Source organism: Anastrepha ludens, chromosome 2, assembly GCF_028408465.1.
Source record: "Anastrepha ludens isolate Willacy chromosome 2, idAnaLude1.1, whole genome shotgun sequence".
NCBI lineage: Eukaryota > Metazoa > Arthropoda > Insecta > Diptera > Tephritidae > Anastrepha > Anastrepha ludens.
The window spans coordinates 34,447,088-34,471,037 of NC_071498.1; the positions used below are offsets into that span (position 1 = coordinate 34,447,088).

At 35.2% G+C, this 23,950-nt stretch overlaps 1 protein-coding gene across 2 annotated transcripts in view; it reads right to left on the reverse strand.

Annotated features, from left to right (window-relative positions):
- LOC128868298 (extracellular sulfatase SULF-1 homolog) overlaps nucleotides 1–23,950 on the reverse strand; it is a 283,028-nt gene that overhangs the window by 137,289 nt on the left and 121,789 nt on the right. The window lies entirely within an intron of this gene.

Here is a 23,950-nt window from a genome sequence, read left to right on the forward strand (position 1 = left end):
TGGCGTTACGCTGCTGGGTAAGATTCAAAACGTATTTATTCTGGGTAGCAATAAAGTTGCTCCAATCATCACTAAGCTCCAGGAAAACCATCTACGTTGGTACGGTCATGTAATGAGAATATCAGAAGATCCCAAAGTGAGGCAAGTGCTGCAGAAACGTCAGCGAAGAGTCGACACAGGACCCCATGAGCTGGAGACTTCGCGCAAGTGGAGCCGACTATGGGAAAAATAACGGTAAATATTTTTTTGGAATATTTTCACCTTCTAACTCATCTATAAAAGAGTATTTTCTGTCTCTTTTGCAAGAAAAGTTAAGAAATACTCATAGCTGAGGGACGTATAATCGGGTATGATGTAACGGGTTAAAATATACCACAAATTTCTTTTTTCATAGAATTATGTTAATAAACGATTACAATTTAACTTTAGCGTCAGAAATAAGTGAAAGTGGAAAATATGTGCGGTAACTTAAATGTATTGACATTTTATCCAGACATTTTTTTATACGCCCCAAGTTAATTCCTAAACTCATTTTCCCTGGTTTCCATGTTCTTTTTTTCAATAACTAAAAAGTAAATAAAATACCACAATATGGGTGTCAGATCGAAGCGATTTTCAACAAGAAGAAAGCCATCTCACAGCCTTGTCTAGTTAGCTCATCTGCCCAACAGATTGTGGCAATGCGCCTGTAATCAAGTATGGTCCAAAAGAAAATCATGCATTCCCCAACTAGTTTCACTTTCGCAGCTCCAAGTGCTCTAATTGCCACTTGGCTGTCGAAATAGATGTTTCCAGCCATGACAGTGTTTACGCAAGTGAGCACCCAATCAACTGCTTTCTTGATAGCGGTAGTCCGAACTTGTGCTCGATGAGAAGATCTTCATAGTATACTCCTCACTCTTCTCTTAAGTCCAATATGAATAAAGCATTCCCCGCTCGAACCCAGTAAGAGTGTGCATTATTCAGCCTCCACAAGGTTGAACTCAAAGTTTCTAAGAATCTTGAAGTGACATAGGTTAGGTTAACCAGGTTGCTTGTCTAAGACACTCATTGGTCCTAAGGCTCATTGTGATACCTGCATTTTATTTCCATCTCCTAACTAAGTTGCTCTTTTTAAGAAGCTAACTAGTTCCTCTTGTGTGACATGTTGCAAATTTCCCAGGTCTTCAAAGAAATAATCGCCAAGATATTTGGTATGGCTTCTGTGAAGTGCAGGTCATTCACAGAGGAGGTGTTGTGCCGACTCAATTTTTTCTTCATCTCCTCAACTGCTGCAGAAGTCACCCATTCTACTGACTAGGGTGCCAATAGCGCAGTGACCCGTTATAACACCTATGAAGACGCTGGTGGTTCATTTGCTGAATCCAAGCAGACAATTTGTTCTTTTAATTTCAGTTCTAGCCAGAGCTCTTTGGAGACTCTGCAGAGAAAGTGGTCAGAGGCCACCTTCTATTGGTTTCCGCGATTACGCTCAAGTCAATCGTAGTGTTTAGTTCGTTTAGAGGAATTCTACCACTCGCTGAAGGTCAAGCTCAGACTCTTTCCTTGCAAACGCATCCGATCTTTCATTTCGCTCCACTTCAGAGTGGCCAGGAGCTCAACAAAGTGTAGTGTTGTGCTGTTGGATAAGCGAGAGCGACCTCCCGAATTTTTTAACACATCTTCAATTGATGCGCGTTGTGGCCAGTGCCTTGATCGCTGCTTGACTATCAACAAAAAGTGCCCATAGTCTAAGTCAAGCATACCCGGGTTACATCTCAAACTGATTGCGACACACATAGCGGTAATATTCCATGCGTTATCCATAGGAACCACATTTAGCATTGCGTTGCGAGTTAGAGTAGAAGTAATTCGAAGCGACCATCTGATTTCATTGAGGGCAGATCTTTGAGCTATTTCAAGCTTCTTAACTAACGTCATCCTCTCCAACAAATTCCACCAAAAGAGGAATACATTCAACAAAATTGGCTTTTTAATAGGCCTATGCAGCTACGGGATTACCCTAGGCGAACTGCTCCATATTTTTCTAATGACATCACCCTGCAGTCATACAAGATAACTGATGCCTTTCACTCCTCCTTAATGTTGGGCGCTAATTTTTCGTCAAGAACCAGGGTTTTCACTGCGGCAGAATATCTCTAATATTCTAATTAACCAAAAAAATAAATATTAAATGTAGTTGTGGACTGCAAATAAACCATAATCACATCAAGGTTGGAGTTCACTTTGAAGTTTATTGCATCAAATTCCACAATTGAAGGTAATTTAATTTAAATTTTAAATGTGGTTGAATGGCATAGCACACCAATACAACAACTTAATTGCGGTTCCATTGTCGATTTTAAATAATTAATACAAAACTCTATTCCAAAAATATGTAAAAGTGCATTACTTGTATTCTGCTCACCAACAACTACCGTTAAATGCATTTGAAAGTTAGTTGGTTTATTTTCATTTTGAGTTTTTTGCTCATGAATATTCGATTTAGCCTTTTAACCTGATTTCCTGTTGCACTGCTGAAAAACATGCACTTAGTAAACAACACGCACACACACATACATACACACATCGACACAAAGTGATAGCCTGCTAAGCGCTTACTCGCTGTTATTCATTTATCAACATTGAAAAAAATGCAACTAAAAACAGAAAAAGGATAATGCAAAAGGAAACGGTGGTTTAATAGTGAAGCGAATAAAAAGTTAATGACTTAAATTTTACAAAACGAAATCAGTGCACAGACGGAATGTAATGAGAAACACAGAAGCCCTCACACACGTGATGAGACAACTTAACACACATACAAATCGAGCTATTTGGGGCAAACCACTCCCACTGAGCTCTATTATGCATCTAAGAGCCATGAATAGCAAATAAATTCTTCTAAAAAATATAAAAAGTCTTTCACTTTTTTCGGACGCTGCTTTCTTTTCAAATACCTATGCATGAGTATGTACATGTACCTACAAGGTAGCGCAAAATGAATCATGCAATTTTGTTTTTGAGTAACTAGTACTATATAAAAAACATTATAATTTTGAGCGCTGAAATTCTTTATTCTGACCTTTACGCGCTTCATTGTTTGCCTGTTTATATCAGAGGACGTTAATGGTATTTATTCCCTGTCATAATATAAAATGTGGATAAATAAAATTTCGTTTTGAAAGGAACATAGAAATAAACACAGTCAAATGTCTTTCAAAATGCCGTGGATCATTGGACAACGGCAATCCCTTGTAGAAGCCACAAACTGTGCACAGCCAATATTGTTAGAGTGAATTCGCTGCAATCAACTCTGTTAAAAACTTCCCCGCTGTCGAGCTAAGTGTGGTGGCATCGCACCCGCCATTTGACTTCAAGGATGATAGATTACTGGTTTGGCCAGTAATGATGGGGAAAAACAAAATTTTGAGGGGAACTTCGGCTGCCACGCCACGGGAGTGATTCGCCAGCCGAATCCTGCACGATCCCTCATATGTATTCATGCATTCGTCCAATCAATAGTTGTTCAGACGACAACGAAGTGGTATTGTATTAATTTTTTTTTATATCAACAACACATCCTTAGTTTTTTCGTATACAAGCTGATTCGTAGCCCGGGAGACTTATACATACCATTAATGTTCTCTGTTTATATACCGCAGCTGTCTAGTTCATAAGTGCCAAATATGATTTGCAAATATCATAAATCTTCCTATGGGGTGATTAATTTTGTGCCACCTTGTACGTACATTACAAAGCGTTCATGGACGAGTAAATACCCTGCAGAGATACATACTAGAGGTGAACTAGAATTTTATCAATTATTTTTTCAGCTCAACCAGTCCGTGTTCTATCTTTATTCCATGTTGACAAGTGGTATTCTCAGCGGGGTGGTGACGGCCAGTGAATTGTCAATTTTGCGGCCATGCATCAACAAAATACCACTTCATAATAGCAAAAAAACAAATGGTATGATTGTGAATGAAGATTGTTCAAGAATGTAAAAAATAAGCTTAATTCTGTCGCAAGACAAAACAGGCTTGTACTTACATATATGGGTTCCGGGACACTCCGGTGTTCAAGGAAACGAAATTGCCGACGAATTTGCCAACCGTGGATCAGCGGTGCCCCCACAAGGGCCAGAGCCAATAATCGGAATCAGTTCCACAGGAATCATGAATTGGATCAGCGATTATGGAGGCAATCTACATAAAGAGCGATGGTCCGGTCTAGAACGCTGCAGAACTGCAAGTGACAAGTCCGAACAGAAAGCTGTCAAACTTTCTAGTAAAACTTAGAAGGAAAGACGTTCGGTTGATGGTCGGTATCATTACAGGACACAACCCATGGGGTCGGCATATGAGCGCCATTGGAATCATTGAGGACCCAATGTGCCTGTCATGCTTGGAGAAGGCGGATAGCACTGAGCACTTTCTCTGTGAGTGTCCTGCCTTTGCTAGAGCACGCCTACGAGTTTTGGGTGCCGATGTCATGAGAATGAGTAATGTTCGTTCTCTAAAACTGGAGGATATTTACAGATTTGTCAAATAATCTGGAAATTCTCACAGGACTAACTATCTCTATCTCTGTCTCTATTTTTTCCTATCTCTTTCTCTGATACTTTTCTCCTTCCCTCCTTGACTATCTACCCCCTTTCCAGAATTTTGAATACAATAGGCTTTTTAGCCTGAGTGTTTTAGGAGCCACCAAATCTCCTGGTGCTCCTTGGCTCGACCTTTTCAAATTTCAATTAAATTTCAAATAATTGCGGATAGATGGCTTCAGTTGAATTTTTAGGTTTGCAGACGTAGTATAAATGTAAAACAGATTTTGTTATTTGATAGTTGCCAATTCAGCTGTCAATCAGTAAAAACAGTTTTTTGATCGGTTGCATATCTTTCGTTTGGCGTTTGTTGAAAATTGGAAAATCAAAAGGAAAATTTTCGTCAATTTTGCTTTTTTAATTCCGCAAAGGGAAAACCCCTTCGCAATGTCATAAAAAGTTATGTGCTGTTTATGGTGACGAAGCCTTAAAAGAACGGCAGTGTCAAAATTGGTTCGCCAAATTTCGTTTTGGTGATTTTTCACTAAAAGATGAAAAACACTCTGGTCGTCCAGTTGAAGTTGCTGACGACCTAGTCAAAGCAATAATCGATTCGGGTTGTCACAGTACAGCACGTGAGATTGCAGAGCAGCTTCATGTATCAACATGCATTTAAAATCCCTTAAAACAACTTGGTTATGTTCAAAAACTCAACACAGGGGTTCCTCACGAACTGAAAGAAACGCATTAACAGCCGCGATTTGCTAAAGAAACGTAATGAAAATGATCCAGTTTTAAAACGACTGATAACTGACGATGAAAACTGGGTTGTTTACAACAATATCACGCGGAAAATATTGTCGAGCAGGTCATGTGAACCAACTCAAACAACATCAAAAGCTGATATTCATCAAAAGAAGGTTTTGTTACCAGTTTGGGGGGATTACAAAAGAAGTGTCTACTTTGAACTCTTACCACCCAACCGAACGATTAATTCTGATGTCTACATTGAACAACTAACGAAATTAAAGAATATAGTTGAAGAAAAACGGTACAAATTGGCAAATCGAAAAAGTATTGTATTCCATCATGATCACGCAAGGTCACACACATCTTTGGCCACTCGGCAAAAATTTTTGGAGCTTGGTTGGGATCCACCATATTGTCCTGACATTGCACCATCTGATTACTTTTTGTTTCGCTCTTTACAAAACTCCTTGAACGGTAAAAATTTCAATAATGATGATGATGGCAAATCGTACCTGATTCAGTTTTTTGCTAATAAAAACCAGAAGTTTTATGAACGTGTGATTATGATGCTGCCTGAAAGATGGCAAAAGGCCATTGATCCAGTTGGGCAATACATTACAGAATAAAGTTATTTAGTTCCATGAAAAAATTTTCTTTGATTTTCTAAAAAAAAATCCGCAATTACTTAGTTGCCAACCCAATAAAATATAAAAATAAGATTTACTTCATTCATTTCAACGTTTTAAAATATCCTATTTCATATTGAAAGTTTATATAGCATATGCTTCTTCTTGAAAGTCAATGAAACTTCTTGCAGGTGCAATAATTGCTTTAACATCAAAAATTTGTTGAAACTTATTAACTTAGTGTATGAATAGGACGGGCAACACGCAAAGGGAATTCGCAATGTTGAAGCAACAAAAGTCACCCTGTATGAGCGCGGTTTAATAAAACTCTCTTGAAAGTGAGTTAGTAACATCGAAAATATTGAGCTGTACTAGTTTTGTGAGGCGTAATCATACTCGCTAGCGGCGAATCTTGCTCGATAAATTTGTTGCTGCTTTCACATACAAATTCTGTGAACAGAGCCCAAACATATAGCGAGCAGAGAATTGATGAATCAAAGACCTCTTATTAACATTTGCATTAGTAGTAGTTAAATTGTATACCTGTAGTCTGAAATATATACCAGGCATGTCATAGCCTAAGTTAAACGAATTAAAATGAAATGAATGACTTTGAATAAAATTAAATGATATTTATTCATTAGTATGTACTTGTATATAGGCGAGGCCTCAACTTTCTTATCTAAATGGAAATCAAAGAAATTGCAGACAAATTGATCATTTTACTATTGGCATATTATTCTAGTCAATGAAGGACTAGGATGTTTTCATACTAGTTTCCATTTTCCCTGCGGGTATTCAGTTCAAATCCGCTTAATAATGGGAATATGAAAAGTAGGTAAAGCGCAAAGTAAAACAATTTTTGTTTGCTTACCTTGTTTGCTCATATTTCAAACTTCTTGCAGTTCTTTTTTCTTGTAATTAAAATCTTTTCGACTTATGTATTTTTAAATAGCACAAAAAATAAGAGCTGGCAGTATTTCCATAGAGAGCATCGCTTAATGTAGGAAGGCAAATCTTCTGATTGAATAGCAAATCATAGTTGGGATACGGGGGTGAAGAAATTATTACTTGGCCATCCATCGACACAGGTGAATGCAGGTTGGATCAGGCTGCGACATTGGCCGTATAAGTAATGACAAAGTAGGCATCGATAAAGAAAAAAAAATCGATTAAAACGCAGCACTGTTGGAGCCATCGACGGTTTTGAGAAAAATTGTAACTGAGTGCAAAAATGTCAACTAACATGCACAGTATAAGCAGTCCTGGAATTATGTCTTTGAATCTGAATTTTCTGGGTCCAATTCTAGTATACCAAAGAGCAAGTTTCAAGTGGCTAGAAAATACCGTTGATTTTTTGACAATTTTTTTCGCTGAGGTATCACGCCTCTTCCGTATAAAATACACATACATACATACGACTCGAATGTTTTTATATGGAAGAACAAGTCTGGCACCCTCAACCAAAAACCGAAACATGAAACTTTTAATTTTCTTTTCTAATTCAATGGACCATAAAACGATATAACCAGAAGAATTCTACGAATTCTAAAAATTCTAGTTAAAAAGTTGAAAGTTTTGACGAAATTTTGAAAAACCGAATGATACTCAAGCGTAAAACCCAGTGAGTCGTTAGTCCAATAAAGTATTAATACTCCAATTTTGTTAAAAGAATTCAAACAATTATATGAAATTTCACAAACACATGTGCTGGCTATATAAATTGGATGCGGCCATACTTAGGCACTTATTTGCTTTATTTTACTATACCACAAAAAATGTCTTCAAATAATAATAGAAATAGATACAAAAATAGGTTAATTAAGAAAGTACCTTCGTTTTTCCCTAGCCGCTTTCCAACCGCTTGGAAGCTAGAAATAGTTAACAAAGGCTTTAAAAGTCGTAAACCGCATGATTGTTGTTTCTCTGTTTTCGACTAATTGAGTATAAAACCAGTTTCACTATTTTGCTTTGTTAGAGCGCAAAATGCGCATAAATATCGAGCTTTTCCAAGCTCGAGCCCAACATGGGGCATCCAACAAATAACACCAGCATTGCAACAATACTCGTTCTCGTAGTTGTGCGATTAGTTTGCGATTTGCTTACGGCTGCTATTTGCCGCTTATAACCTTTTACCCACCGAACGCAAGTTGCAACTGATGATTTTGTTGTTTTTCATTGGCACACTCTCCACCCTCACATCACATGCTCCAAAGCAGCCAAACTTTTTCTCCTTCAAGTTGTACATTTCGCTGGAAGTTGAAGTTCAGCACTTTTGTGCAATTGGCAGTGAGAAAATAACGCAGTTGGTTATGGTAGAGAAGATGTTTGAGGCTGCAATTTGCACTTGAAAAACTTTTCACTCCCCTACACCCTCCTTCAGGCGTTCACACAGCATTGCTTCGAACGCTGAGAGCTATTAAGAAGTGCCAGCAAGCTTTGCGCACTAACGGAAGTTCGGGCAATTAAAGGAGCATGCCAACACTCATCTAACGGCATATACACCCCTCCCTACCATAGTACATATCAGCATTTATATATATGTATGTGTGTCCCTCTTATCAACGCACGACCATTCATTTGTCATTGCACATTTTCGCTCTATTTTACTTTTTTCCTCTTAAGGCTGCACTTGAATGGCACAAACTTTTGCGCAAACTTTAAAAAATTGTCCTTAATGCATGATTCTCCCCTCACGTAGGTATTTTACGTGTACGTGTACGAATGTGTGGTGTACCTGCTTTATAATTGTTGTTGGTTGGAGTGTGCTTATTTAACTTTTCAAGCTGTTTTGTAGGCAATAATGAGCGCGTCTGGGTGTGCACCCTTTAGGGTATTTCATTTTACTACTTCATATGAATGTTCAAGGTCTCTGAGGTACTCAAGCTAGCTGTGGTAAGGTGAATTGCTTTAAAATATATGTTCACGAATTATAAATAAATAAGTAAATGGTAAGCCGTAAATAAACATAAGCATTCGTGTCATTGTGTCTCGAAAGAGATATGAAATTGAACTCACACTAATATTTCTTTATATGGGCTCTAAAATGTAGAGGCATATATAAGATCTTCATAAATACAAATTGGTTGAAAAATATTAAAAACGACACCTAACATAATCTCTTCTGCTAAAAAGTGCTATTTTGGACTGAATGGGCAATTAAGGAGCAAAGTCATAGATATTTGTTCGAAATACTAGACATGGTGCGGTGCATAAAGATCTAACGATTCCGCTGGGTAAACCAGTCTTAAAGTAACCGATGTCATACATACTGATAGTGGCACAGGAAGAGAAAGACTTTCTGGCTCAGATCAATATGGAAAAGAACTGGGCTTCACTTGGTTTTTATGTTGTTGTTGTTCCAGCAACAAGCTCTGCCGCTACGGTGTAGTTATGGTTAATGGTTAATGGAGGGTTAAGGAGTAGCCCTTTAGCACTGCGACCATATTGATCTATTGTGCACCCTATCCTGTCTATTGACTGTTAAGTATGCTTATGAATTGTACCAGCTCCTTCTGAGGGAGTGATTGAAGGTCTTCATCTGTAACCATGAACTTGTTTAAAAACCTTTTTCTTCTATGCGTCAACCCCGGACATTCGATAATGAGATGTTCCATAGACTCCTCATCTTCGCAGCAGAATCTGCAGGTGCTGGTGTTAGTTATGCCTAATTTATGTAAGTGTTTGTTGCAGGTGAAGTGACCCGTGAGGGCGCCTGTGAGAGTGCGAATGCTCTTTTTGTTTAACGTGAGGGCCATGTTGGCTCTTTTAGCGTTGAAACTTAGGAACTTTTTGGAGTGTCTAAGACCCTCTACATTGTTCCAATGGTGATTTAATAGAGTTTTGGCCCAGTATTTTATTTTTTGTTTTAGGTTGTTTTTGTTGAATCCGAACATAGGACTAGGTCCGATGAAGTTTTCATCTGCCCCTTTTTTGGCTTGAACGTCTGCCTTTTCGTAGCCGTCATATCCCTCATGTCCCGGTACCCAAATTAATGAGACATTGTTTTTGGATGCCAGATTATTGAGTGCCTTGTGGCATTCTAAGAAGGTTTTTGAGTTGTATGTATAGCTATCTAGAGCTTTTAGGACTGATTGGCTGTCCGAGAGTATTTTAATTCTTACTCTCTTGTGGTTTCTGCGTTGCATGATGTTTACTGCTTCCATTATTGCGTATAGTTCCGCTTGGAAGATAGTGGTGTCCCTGGTGAGAGTGTATGATTTGTGGATTCTGGGCCCCACTACACCTGCTCCTACACCGTAAGGTGTTTTTGATCCATCAGTGTACCATTTTGGTGAATCATCATTCATCCATTTCGGGTTTGTTTTCCACTCTATCCTCTCTGGAAAGGTAACTGAGTATCCTTTTGTGAAACAGAGGGTTGGGTCAATGTGGTCTGAAACTTGAGCCATGCTTATGGTGTTTTTGATTTTGTTTAGGATATTTAGGTGACCGGTGAGGTTGCCCAATTTGAAATTTACTTTCATGTGTAGCATGAGTGCTTGCGTAGATGCTTCCTCTTGGATTGCTATATGAAGTGGTGGAAGATTAAGGAGTGCTTCTATGCCAGCTGTTGGGGTAGTTCTCATAGCCCCTGTGATGCATAGGCAAGCAAGCCTTTGTACTTTTCCCAGTTTGGTTATCGTTGTTTGTTGGATAGATTTGTTCCACCATACTAGTGCCCCATACAGTACGGTGTAGTCAGTAGTGGTTGTTCTTGTAGTAGCATAAACATTCCCCATACATGTGCGGGGAATACTGCCAGAGTGACAGTCCTTGGCCGGATACAAATCCTGGTCGCTCTGGTAGTCAGCGGTCATCGTTGTCAATCTCACCGAACAGTAGACCCAAAAAACATGCACTTTCGACTGGGTTGTTTCCATGCGAGTGGGTTGTTAGTTGAGTAGATTTGCGCACTTGACATTTCTAATTGTCGCCGATTAACATACAGAAGAGATGACTGGCATGCTTTATTGAACCCGCCCAGCGTCGCCCAAGCAGTTACTACCCCACTAAAGAAGGGGGAAATAAGAGTCACCATGAATTTCTGCTATTCGTGACGAATTCTTGAACATCCTTGGCAAAAACTTGAAAACAAAACAATGTGACGACATGTTGCATGTCTTGGCTGCAACTATAAAATTGTAATCAACATTTGTATATGCAGTTACGACTATAGTAGATACTACTTTATAGCGAAGCCAGCCATAGCCACCCACTGTCACAATTCCTGTTCTGTACAAGTATACAAGTAAAAACAGTATCGTTGTTTTTGCTTTGCCTGCGACGCATTGCAGTATTGTCTTATTACCCAACTGAGGGTGGATGAAACCTCTCTCTAAGCCTTTCTAATGCTCATAAAACAGTGGCAACAAAAGCGATAATAGTAATAATAACACACATACATTTCTACAACAGCTACAACTACGGAGCAAGCGTGAGCGTGTACACCGGGTACCAACCGCAAACAACAGCGACGCGCCAACCGAATTGTTTGTTCAATAAAAGTCAAAAAACAACAAAAAAAAAGCGGAGACTACAAGAGAAACACGAGTCTAACATTTCTATACAAAAGAAGAAAACATTCACATATGTGCAAGTGTATGTACATACATACATATAGAGTCAATTAAAACAAAAGTTAAAATACAGCAAGGATATACCAACAACAAACAGCAGAACGAATCACCAAGACCAAAACCGAAATCAAAAGCAACGTCAACATAAACACCAACCAACATTAAAAACAACACTAAATATCGAAATAAAAACAACAAGTGCCCCAACAAACACACACAAAAACAAACACGTGCAAATGTATATACAGGGGTACTCGTAAAAGTGCTCATTAAAGAGCAAATACACGCTGTTGCCATAATTTTATGGTGCACTGCACAACGCACTCGTTTTGAACATTGAATTAGGGCACCGTACTGGAAAACAATTTTATTTGAGAATGCACATTCGCGTGCCCGCGTAGTTAGTTCATGGGCTTACAACTTCTTCAGTTAACATAATTTTATGAAAATGTCGACGGAATTATGCCATTGAGGACAAAATACCACCTAGGAGTATTTCCCGTTTCGAGTTGATTAGAATAATTATTGATTGTACAAACAGTTACTTCGAAGAGCATAGCTGGAATAAAGGCATACCGTGAGTGACAGGCCGGCTTTGCTTGCTTGGCTTCGATAACTGACAAAAATGAATAGAAAAGAGAATAGACCAAATGACAGCTTTGCTAGAAGCGCTTGAAAACGGCGAAGTTTCAAATGGCTCATGGTTCTATTTGCAGCGCTTTTGACATTAGGAATTGAACACCCCTGCTGTTCAGTTAATTTGATTTTGATAAGCTTTCTTTTTAAATTTTAGGAATATTAAAGAAATTGTTCATTTACATTTTCTTCCCAGCCAACAAAGTGGCTAGGCCTCATATATTATTATTGCAGTCTGTAGCTGCATGCGAGTATGCTACAAGTATCAGCACATTTATTTTACGATTCACTTTTAATAATATTTGAAATTTGTCCTGCTATGTTAAGATTACATTAGATATCTATGTTAAATTTACATTGAAGTTTTAATACCTTTTATTATGGCGCCTTCGATTCCCCACTTCTCTGGTCACTATCTCTGCGCTCTGCTCACTTGACGAAAAACTTGTATGTGAGAGCAACAACAAAGTTATTGAGCGAGATTCGCCGCTAGCGAGTATGGCCTGTACCTCATAAAACTGGTATAACACACCATTTTCAGTAACGCCATCCTCTTTTCAGATATTAGGCAAGTTCAATTAAACTAAATTCCAATTTTTTTCTTTCAAGTAGGCAAATTCTTTTCTCCACTCGTGTTGTTACCGGTATTTTAAGTTTTCTATGCGATTTTTGAGAGTGATATTGAATTTTTTAAGACGTCAATATTCTATAATTTGAAATAAAAATGTGAAATAAATAAAACAAAGGCATGTTTTGGATATGAACAACACACGAGAGTCATGCTGGTATCAGTAAAATATAAAAGGCCACATTTTCTCAACTAAGCACCAATAGAAAGGAAACTCATTTTCGTTGACGATTTTGTGATTCTTACTTTTGAGGTAATGAAACTTGGACTAACATTTTAGAATCGATTAACAAATATTACTAACATTTTTTTATGAATCGATTTATCAAAAAAGGGCGATTCGTGAACGGTTCAATATAATTGAACGCATATTGCCTTAAAATTTGGGGAAATAGTATAGTTGGCGAGTCGAATGACATTATTATCACTTTTCCACAAAAAACTTTGTTTTTCATATTATAAATCACTGATATTTTTTACTACGCCTGGGGATTCAACCAAACAGAAAGTATTTTGTTTGAAATTGAATCGTAACAGATTTTGGGTAAATAAATTTTACTACTTTCTAAAACTTCCAAAATTAGCGCAGTTTTTTTATGCCAATACAAGCGCCACGGGATGACGATAGCCGGAAGCGTAATTAAAAATATTTCATAATATTAAGCAACGGTGTAAGCAGCAATGATATGAAGCAATTGTATCTGGAGAGCAATGCTTTGAAGTCGACAAAGCATAATTCGCTATTGGTTGGTTGCGTTATTGACGAATTTCGGGTAGAACCCAACAAACTTTTTTGTTTGATATCAACTTGAGATGCGTTTGATATGAAATAAATTTCTCAAACCTCCAAGATCAATTCTAAGCAGCATCTCACCAAGCGGATTATAGCTTTCTCAAATTAAAACGATTATTTTTACATGGAAACTTTCTTTGATACAAAATTGAGAAATTAGTAATTCCCTACTTGAACGCAAAATGTTTTCCTCGATTGATATCAAATGAAATAATTTTTTTTATCTCACAATTTTCATTAAGCGGACAACACACAAGCTGCACAATTTCGAAATAAAAAATTATTTTTTTAATTATATAAAATGTTAATATAATCCTTTAAGAATATGTCAAAAAATTTTTAGAACGTAAATTTAAGTATATCTTATATTATAAATCGTTAACCGTGACGACTCTATTCTTTGCGTTCGAGCGCTGGGAGAGGTATAGTTATGTATTGAAACTTTAGACGCGTTTTTCTCAAAACTATATTTTTCGAATTGGCGTACACGATAATTCGAAAAGTCATTGACCGATATCCTGAAATTTGGAACAAATTTTTTTTATGATATTACTTTCTATGTGAATTTACAAGTTTCCGAACATTTTTCGAAAAAACCATTTTTTGAAGCAAAAATAGTAGGAAATTCGCGCCAAAATTCATTTTTTTTTTTGAAGCATTCTATTCCGCGAATTTTTTTCCAGTTTTTTTAATTCATATAGAAATTATGACATTAATAAACAAACAAAAGTTTTGGTTTTTTGTATTCAGGTCACTGACGCCGATGCTACAATGCCCTTCGATTGAGAAGTCCTCTCTGAAAGAATTGAGTGTACATCCGCCCTTTTAAATGATTAAAATAAAAAAAAAAATTTTGTATATTATTTTAATGTATAAATAATCTGTATGCCAATTTGGAAAAAAATCTATTGACTTCTTCATTTTAAATAATTTTAATGAAAATCAGGAAAATATGGCCGTTTACAGGTGTCTCTCCCCTTAATTTCTTATTCCATTCAACAAGTTCAATACATTTTCTTAAAGAAAATTGATGTAAATAAATTTAAAAAAAAAATTAATTAAATAAAAAAAAATAGCAATGAGAAGATAAGTGCTGCCAGAAAGTTCTTAATGATTTATCAAATATTTTTTAACCTCAGCACAAGTTGAGGAATACGATTTGAGAAACTGGTTAATATCAAATGGTAAGGAGTGCTGAAACTCTACTTGAAAATTACCGGTTTATCAAACTTTGGAGAATATTTTGTATTGTGCTTGCTGGGAAGTTTGACTAAATAGCCTCATGCACATACTAACATACTAAAGTATATACTTTACACTCATATGCAGCGCCAGCGGTGTCCCTTGTCTACGCTTGCTGGCCATGTGGCCGAATTAAACAGAGGCAACAATAACCGCAATAAAAAGAGAAAGCTAGGACAATTTAATGATGTTTTTGTTTAGTTTTCCTTATTTTTGTTGTTATATTTGATGTTGCTTGCATGTTGCAGCAACACAAAAGCGCACCTGAATTCTTGTTGTGAATATTTCGAAACACAAACACAAAATAAAATAGGACTTCATGTGCTGAACAAAACTTAGTAGTCGCGTCGCTATGTGTGGTTCTAATGATGTTGTTGTGACATTGTCATCAGTATTTAATACGAGTATGAGCAGTGTAGCAATGCGACAATTTAAGCGACGCGACACATCTGTCGCCATTTCCAACATTCATAGCTTAGAAAAAACGAAAACTAAAAAATTAAAACTAAAAATATTACAACAAAAACCATATAGCTCAAAGCTTGCAGCTTTGTGCCAAATTAAAAAAATCAAAAATTGTTTTTTGAAAGATATTAAAAGATAACTTAAAACAACGTGTTTGAAAATATATTAAACATTTTTTTTTTAATCTTAAAATGTTTAAGAAAAAATAAAATTCTTTCGAAAAATCTTTAAAAAAAAGTTTAAAAAAATCTTTTTTTCAAAATCTTAAAGAAAATGTTTAGAAAAATACTTTCTTAATCAAAAATCTTACAAAACTTTTTAAACGAAATATTAAAAAAATATTTAAAGAAATATTTAAAAACACAATTTTGTTTCAAAAATCTTAATCTTACAATTTTTTTTAAAAACCTTAAAAGAAGTATTTAAAAAAAGTTTGAAAATTATTAAAAAATTCTTGTTTTTCAAAATCTTAAATAAAATATTAAAAAACCTTTTTTTTCAAAAATGTTAAAAAAAGTTTAATATTTTTTTAAACAAACAAAAAAATTTTTTTTTTTAATCTTAAAAAAATGTTTAAGAAAATATTAAAAAAAAAGAAATATTTAAAAAAACAATTTTGGTTTAAGAATCTTAATCTTAAAAAAATTTTTTTCAATACCTTAAAAGGAGTATTTAAAAAAAGTTTGAAAATTATTAAACCATTTTTTTTATTTAAAAAATATTTGAGAAAGAGTTAAAAAAAATGTTTTTTTTCCAAAACCTTAAAAACACTAAAAATATATTAAGGTTTTTTTCAAAATCTTAAAGAAAATGTAAAAAAAATATTTTTGTTTCAAAAATTTTAAACAAAAAATTTTTTTTTCAAAAATCTTAAAAAAAAAGGTTTTTTCAAAAATCTTAAAAGAAAAATTAAAAAAAAACATATTTGGAAACTATAAAAACAAATTTGTTTTTCATAAACCTTAAAAAACCAAAAATTTTAAGAAAATATTCAAACAAAAAACAAAATTCAAAATCTAAAAAAAATGTTAAAAAGAAATAAAAAAAAAAAACTTGAAACCTCGATTTTAATATAAAATTGTGCTAGTTTAAGTTTTTTTGTCACAATGTTGAGTATTTTCTTCCACATAATTAATGCTCGATTTTTTTTTTATTTTTATAAAAACAAAAAATCTCAATGCAATTTTAGAGCTACTTCTAACTTGCACTTTAATATACTAAAATTTAATAAGCGAAAAACTGCATACCCACAACTTTTCTAAAGATTCTCACTGAAAGTTTGAAATTTTGATAAAATTCTGTGATGGAATTTTTTAAACTTATGCACAAAGTTTGAAACTAGAAGTTATATGATTTCTATTGGCATATAAACTATATTTTTAGAAAAAAATAAAAAATGATTTAATAAAAAGTAAACGAACACTAAAACTTTGCACTATGTCGCGCTACTATTATTATCAGCACAGGTGTACACGCACACAAATATTCATACACTTAAAACAAACAAAATTCCTTTGGTGTTCAAGCAACATTATGCAAACATTAACAAAATGCCGCAAAATGGCTCGCCATGATGAATCAGATTTCCCTCATTTCCGGCCTCGAAAAGTCGAGCGCACGCCAACTTAGCTATGACTAATTCAATTTTTTCACAACCACAAACACAAAGCGGCACAATATTGCATTTATCATTTATGAAACGAGTCCCGCACAAAACCACACATCCATTTCGCACCGCTTCTACTCGTACTTGTCTATCTGTATGGCAGCTTTTGACCAACAACACTTCGGTCGCTCATCGCTTTTTGTCCATTTGACCCAATACAAGTCTGTCAAGCAGATCGTCATCAGTCACTTGCCACCAATCGCCGCAGTACTCATACGCCCTTGCTAATTGGGCCTGGCTGCGCTTCAGTCAGTTTAAGGAGCTGTCAACCAGCGTAGCGCATCAAAAATCTATAAAACGTCAAAAGCTTAAAGTGTTTCTCAGCTAACGATAGCCTGCAGGTCGTTTACATTTTATGCTTGTGTACTCATATGTTCATACATAAACTATTCACTCGTAAAGTCAACCAGTCACGGTCGCTTTTGGTGATGTGGGAAATGAGTTTTGATGGTTGGTTTTTGGTCTTTAAGTATTTTTTTAGCTTCGTTAGTCTTTTACACCTTTTGGTAGATAAATGGTTGGTGGTGAAAGGTTTACACTTTTGCTCACTTTTTCGTACATTAAATTTTTAAATTTGTATTATCGTAAAGCGATAAAATTGCGCTGACTATTTTCTTTTGGTCATCAAATAAGTGACATAATTCGGCAGGTCGTTCAATAGGCTTTGGATGTAAAGCTTTTCGTGTGATAAAATTTCAGAAAAAAGGTTTATGAGTTGACTGTTTCTTAGTTATTCACCCGTACTCAACATCATTAGGCGATTCTATGCAGATTCATTGTCGGTGAAAGGTTCAATTCATGTTTTTATGATACACGGTGGAGTTTTTAAGAATTCTTTCCAGGGAGAAAGAGGGACAATACGTCAGTTAATTTTGCAAGTCATACCGCTTTTTATTTAGTAGTGCTTATAATAATAATATAACGTAGCTCGGTTATAAACTACGAAAATTTATTTCGAAAATCCACATCCATTCAATAAATTTTTATGTTCAGGATTTTATATTCAGGATATTCTTATCCGCAACGTCCGGAGCTTACTCACTTCGAACTGCGAGATTTTGTGATAAAGCAATTTTTTTGATTTTTTTTTTTGAGCGTCACAAATATGGCTCACTAACTACCGATACAACTCAGCTATGATTACGTGAAGGCAATCTTCAATAGTCAGTTAAAGGTGAATTCATAGAAGTTTACTTCGGTAGATCAACAACAAAATTTATATGTATTTTTTTTCTGCTATTCGGTAGTTTGATTGTCAAAATTTCAATGAGAGTGTAAACAAACACAAAAGGCAACGACGAAGAAGCAGGCCTTTGGCAGTAAAAGTAGCCAACTGCAAGAAAAAAACCAAATCAGCTGCTACGGCGAAGTTACCTTGGGTGAATTTGCCTTGAGTCAGGTGATGTGCAGATGTTAGCCATATTGAAAAGATTTTTAGAGGTGTACTACCTAGCAGACCGTTATTTGGCTCTGAACGAAATGAAAAGAAATGCCGACGCCATTCGTTTTGTGTTTCACAAAATTTAACTTTAGCTTAGAGAAATACAAAACGAATGACGTAGAAACCAAAATTCCCCTCAATAATATTTTTTTTCACCATACTTGCTTGTTAAGCCTGGTACCTACCATCTTTGTTAGCAGAGTGTTATGTACATATCTGTATGTACATACATATGTAAACGTACAACAAAAACGTAGAAAATTTCTTCGAAAGAGCATCAGTCATAATCTACTACCCCGAATTTAACATTTTTCGCCCCGTTCGAAAGTCTATGGGTCGCGCAAGGCTTAGTAGGATGTAGTCACCTGCTTATGTTATAGAAAAAAGTAATTTATAAAAAAATATGCACAAATATGACAACATAAGTATAAACGCAAATATTTTTAAGAAAAATATAATCCAAAAATAATGTTTTCAATGTTGCCACCGGAATTTTATTATAAAAAATACTAACTTGTCATAAATTGCACTTGAATATTCTGATACAGGTGCCAAATAATAGGTTTTGAGAAAAGCTTAAATAAAAAAATATCTATACAACTGGTGTTGCCACATGGTTTCAATTGCAAAAATAGCAATTCATCGCAAACTTCACTTGTATGCGAAGATATGAGTATCAAAAGATAGATTTTATGTCAAGATTAAATAAAAAAAAAATCTAATTGGTGTTGCCACATAATGCCAAAATGGCAACATACCGCAAATTTCATTTGAATAACGAGATATGGCTATCAAACGATAGATTTTTGGAAACCCGTTTTTAAAAAATATATACAACTGGTGTTGCCACATGATTATATTTGGAAAAATAGCAACTCATGGCAGATTTCACACGAATGGCATGATATAGGTATTAAATAGAGAGTGTATAAACAAATTTTAATTAAAAGATATTTTTAGCTGGTGTGGTCACTTAGTTATTTTAGAAATTAAGAAGTTGAACAGAAAAATATATTTATTATAAAAAAAATTATATATCTATGTGGAGGTACATAAGAAAATTTCCAATTTCTAAGAAAAGGAAACATTCATTTAATAGCAAATTTTAATTAAAGATTGGGATACGGGTATCAAAAAAAAATGTGTTCAAAAGAATAAACAACACTTTCATGAATATAATTTGAATATGGCGTTGAAACCAAATTCTTAAAGCGAAAATGCCAAATAACAGTACAGGTGAACTTTTTTTTTTGTCGGGACAGACTAGCAAATACAGCACTCAGACACAATTAAATCCAATTTACTGCACTCGGATTCCCTTTTTAATTTTCTTTAAATCTACTGGACCTCCGAAGAAATCTGAGTGGATCTTGTGGTGTCAACGAGACGTGGTGGACGCGCTTCTTAACACATCAGAGCCAAAGACCTCAAGCCTGATACGAGCGAGGGCGGGGCAGACGCACAGGAAGTGGTACGCCGTCTCATCCTCCTCTCCACATGCTGGGCAGAGTGCACTGTCTGAGATGCCTACCTTTTCCATGTGCTTTGCCCATAGAAAGTGGCCCGTCATCAGTCCAACCAGTCTCCTACAGTGCCCTCTGCTTAGTTATTATCATGCAATGAATATGGCTGAATTAGTTATTACGATGAGTATCGCACAAATTATGATTGGATGAGTTTTAAATATAAATTATTTTTTGACTGACGTTGTCACTTATTTTTCAATTGAAAAAGTATTGAAATTCTCTTTTAATATAAAGTATGAACATCTACTTTTTGCTGATGCAATAGATGAAAATTGTTATGGAAAAGAGGAGCTCATGACCTTGTGAACGAGCTACAGTCACGCCGCAAAATGAGCACTCAGCTATGAAAAACCAGCTCTGAAAGTAAATAAGTGACATATTTCGATGGATTCGGGTGTTGAAAACGATGAATTAATTGCGATAAAAATCTGCTTTTTTTGTTATCTAGTAAAATTTCATATGTACATACGTGAAACTAGAGATTTTATATAGCAATGCTGCATAATCAAATTTTCAATTTCTCATCAATTTAATTTTTACTTGAAACTTACTGAAACTTTTTACTGAAACTTTAAAGTTTCAAAGGACTATATTTCGAAAAATAGTTTCGAGTACTTTTACTTACTCTATGATATTAATATGGATATCAAACGAAAGAGGATATTAAAAAAATTTTTGTTACCCTTTCGTCACCATTGCGTATACATTATTTTATAAGGGGAAAGTTCAACAATTTTTTTTTTGTTTACGTCAGCAAGAAGAACGAAGTTTAAAAGCGTCCTCTCTCGTTTGATATGCCTACTTAAATAATAGAATGAGTATGAGTTGGAGAACACATTTCGTTTAAGTAATATTTCCCCAGCCGACTTTTACTCTTAGACCAATAACTCCAATGCTTTTGACGCGTTTGAGAATTCGGTACCAATTTTTCTCAATGCATTTTATATGCAATAAAATTTAATTTCTGCATTAATAACGGCAATAACCGTAAACACTGTAATTTAAACAATTCACAAACAAGCTCGAATGTTTTTCTCTAGTCAAGGCTTATAAACAAATTGGAAATATTACAAATTAAACTTCAAATATATGCAGGTATGTGTACGTATGTGACCGGCAATCTAGGATAAACTTGTGTGCATATATTTGCATAAGTATGAGTGAACATGCAAGGGGCGTTGTTGCATGTCGATACACCTGCATATAAAACAGAAACAGAAAATAACAGAATTATGCAATCAGAAAGCGAATGTTTGAACACTTAGATAGATATTCGTTAGTGCCTGTGCATGCAAACTTTTTTCGACAGTGTGAAAATGTTTTTCAATAAAAATGCTAATCTATTATGAATACCCACGAATGTATTGTAGTATAGGCAGGTGGGATTTTTTGTACATGTAGATGTTGGTGTAGATGCAGATGTTGGTGCAGATGCAGATGTTGTTGTAGATGCTGATGTTGTAGATGTTGGCGTTGAGATTCCGAGGATAGAAAAACATATGGGCGTAAAGAAGTGAGCGTGTGTGTATGTATGTGTTCATTAAGATGCTTTTCCCTTCAGCCTAGAACTTTTTACTTTCTACCAAAAAATGCAAGATTCAGCGCCACTCTGAGTTTATCATTAACCTATTTTTTTCTTTTTTTAGAAGGATGATAATCTAAGAAATTTTAACAAATTTGTCTAAAATTTAAGTGTAAAAATGAAAGTTGAGTCACATAACTAAAATAATTTTGTTTGAGAGCGTGGAAAGGTTTCCTTCATATAAAGAGCTACTGAATTGCCAGTATTTTTTGCTAAAAACAGTCTAAAGTTGAATTAAGAATGCCTTTTTGCTTGTCATAGAATTGATTTGTGTGTGGTGCTGCTTCTCGCGCTTTCCACAAAGCAAAAAATCAATAATGCTGATATAGGGTGGGCCATGTAAAATTTGCTTTTTGAATCGGCTATAAAAAAAACTAATCAATATCTTTTCAAACTTTTTTTTATTTTGAAGATTGAACATTGTCATTTATGAATGAAAAATAATATCGTTCAAATGACTGCCACGACTGGCTTTACAGTAGGCCATTCGATCAACCCAATTTTTAAGCACATTTTCGATTGTTTGGGCTCCAATTTCATGAATGGCAACTTCGATTTCGTGTTTTAAAGCATCAATCGTCTCTGGATGCTTCTCTACAGTAACGTGTGGATTTTCTGAGCCTCAAATCCGACAATTTTACTTATTGACGTAGCCACCGATGTGAAAATCAGAAAAGAAGAAGAAGACTCACCACTTTGGAAATAGGTTTTCAATATTTCCCAATTTTGTTCAAGTGTATAGCGTCCCATTTCGTAAATGTCAAACCTTTAAGTAAATTATGAACACATTTGACATGTCATTTGCGTTTCCACTCTCAAAAAAATAGGTGGTTCAAAAAGCAAACGCAATATGGCCCACCCTGTAGATAATTTAGAACGGAATATAATATCTTACTCGAGTCAAATGCAGATTGTAAAAAATCTGGAGGTATCTGGAGGTAATGGCCAGCTTAGCAGGTACGTGAACCAGACGCCAAATTTGGTCAGTTTGGTTCAGCGGTTTGAATCGTTTTGCATTTGAACCGGATTTCAGTTCGCTTTCACGGTTCGGAAACAACTACATATATTAGCGTTATTCTTAGTCAGTAGAAATACAAAAAAAAAAGATATACAGCCATGCCATTGCAAGATAAACGAAAAAAACTTCGCCCAAGCGGTCCGCGGTTGCGCTCAAATTTTGCACAGGCCCCAAATGGATGCTCAAACTGACGGGAATGGGCTAAAATAAATTTTGACATTTTCTAACAGAAATTATTGAGGTGGAAAACATCAAAAAGTTCCTTACATGATATACTAAAACCTTATATAAGTCAAAAGGTGTCCTAGAAGGGCTAAGATGGGCTATAAGTCTGATTGTATTTCCATTTGATTATCTTTGCAGTTTTCCTCACAAAATATTTTTGTAAAATTATCTACTTGTCCCGTGAGGAGTTGTCTGATCTCCCATCGGGCTCGTCCCAGGTGGTGGATAGGGAAGCCCTGACATCACACGAGTGGCCTTCCCTGATGGAGTGGGTTCAACACTCGTGTGATGGCTTGCTTATTTCCAAAATTTCGTGCCATATTGCAGTACAAATATTTTTCGACTAAACTATAAGCATTAAAAATATTGAAAAATTTCCTTTTAAATAAGATATTATTCATATTAAATGTGGAAAATTGTCTGTATTTAAAGATCGAATCCTGCGCTTTGCTATTGTATGAGTATGGATTTCAACCAATTCATTTAAAATTTAATAATAAAACTAAGTTTAAAGTTTATAAGTAAATTTTACTCGTTTCGGGTTCTCATCTGACATTTAGCTCTTTTTTACATGAACAATAATAATAAATTGTCCAGGTATAAATATGTGGACACTTATTTTCAATCAATTGAGCAACTTGAATTTCATTATTTTTATACTCGAGCGCACTATCACACTAGGGCATTAGAACTTTGTTTGCGTAATGGTTGCTTGGGACAGCCTAAGGGAATCGAAATAGAATAAACATTTCGCTCGTTAGCTATTGAGACGTCGTAACTCATCGTAAGTCCTAAAATTCGAGAAAAACGGCTTCAAAGTCTTCTATTTACTATGACTGCCCAAGTAAAAATCAAGGCACACTTTCATTTAAGGGGTTATACGCAGTTATGAAGCAAATAAAAGACGGGTTGTCAAGGATTTATCCTGAAGAAACTTCAGAATATTTTAATTTGAAAATTTTTGGCGGTTATAAAAGCATCCTTCAAGAACGTAACACAATTTTTTATTTATGAAAATGTTGATTATAGAGCGCGCTGCAGGCGTTTTCTGGAACCTCCTTTAAAAAAAGACGATTTACGGTGTACATCGTAACTCAGGATTGGATTATCTGAAATCAAAAAACCAAACAAATTTTGTTAATATATTAGACTAATCGTTCGGCTAATCAAAATAGTGAATTTTCACAAAATGGCAGCTTTTAAAAGAAATGATTTCGATTTTTACGTTAAAATTTGGCCGTAAATTGA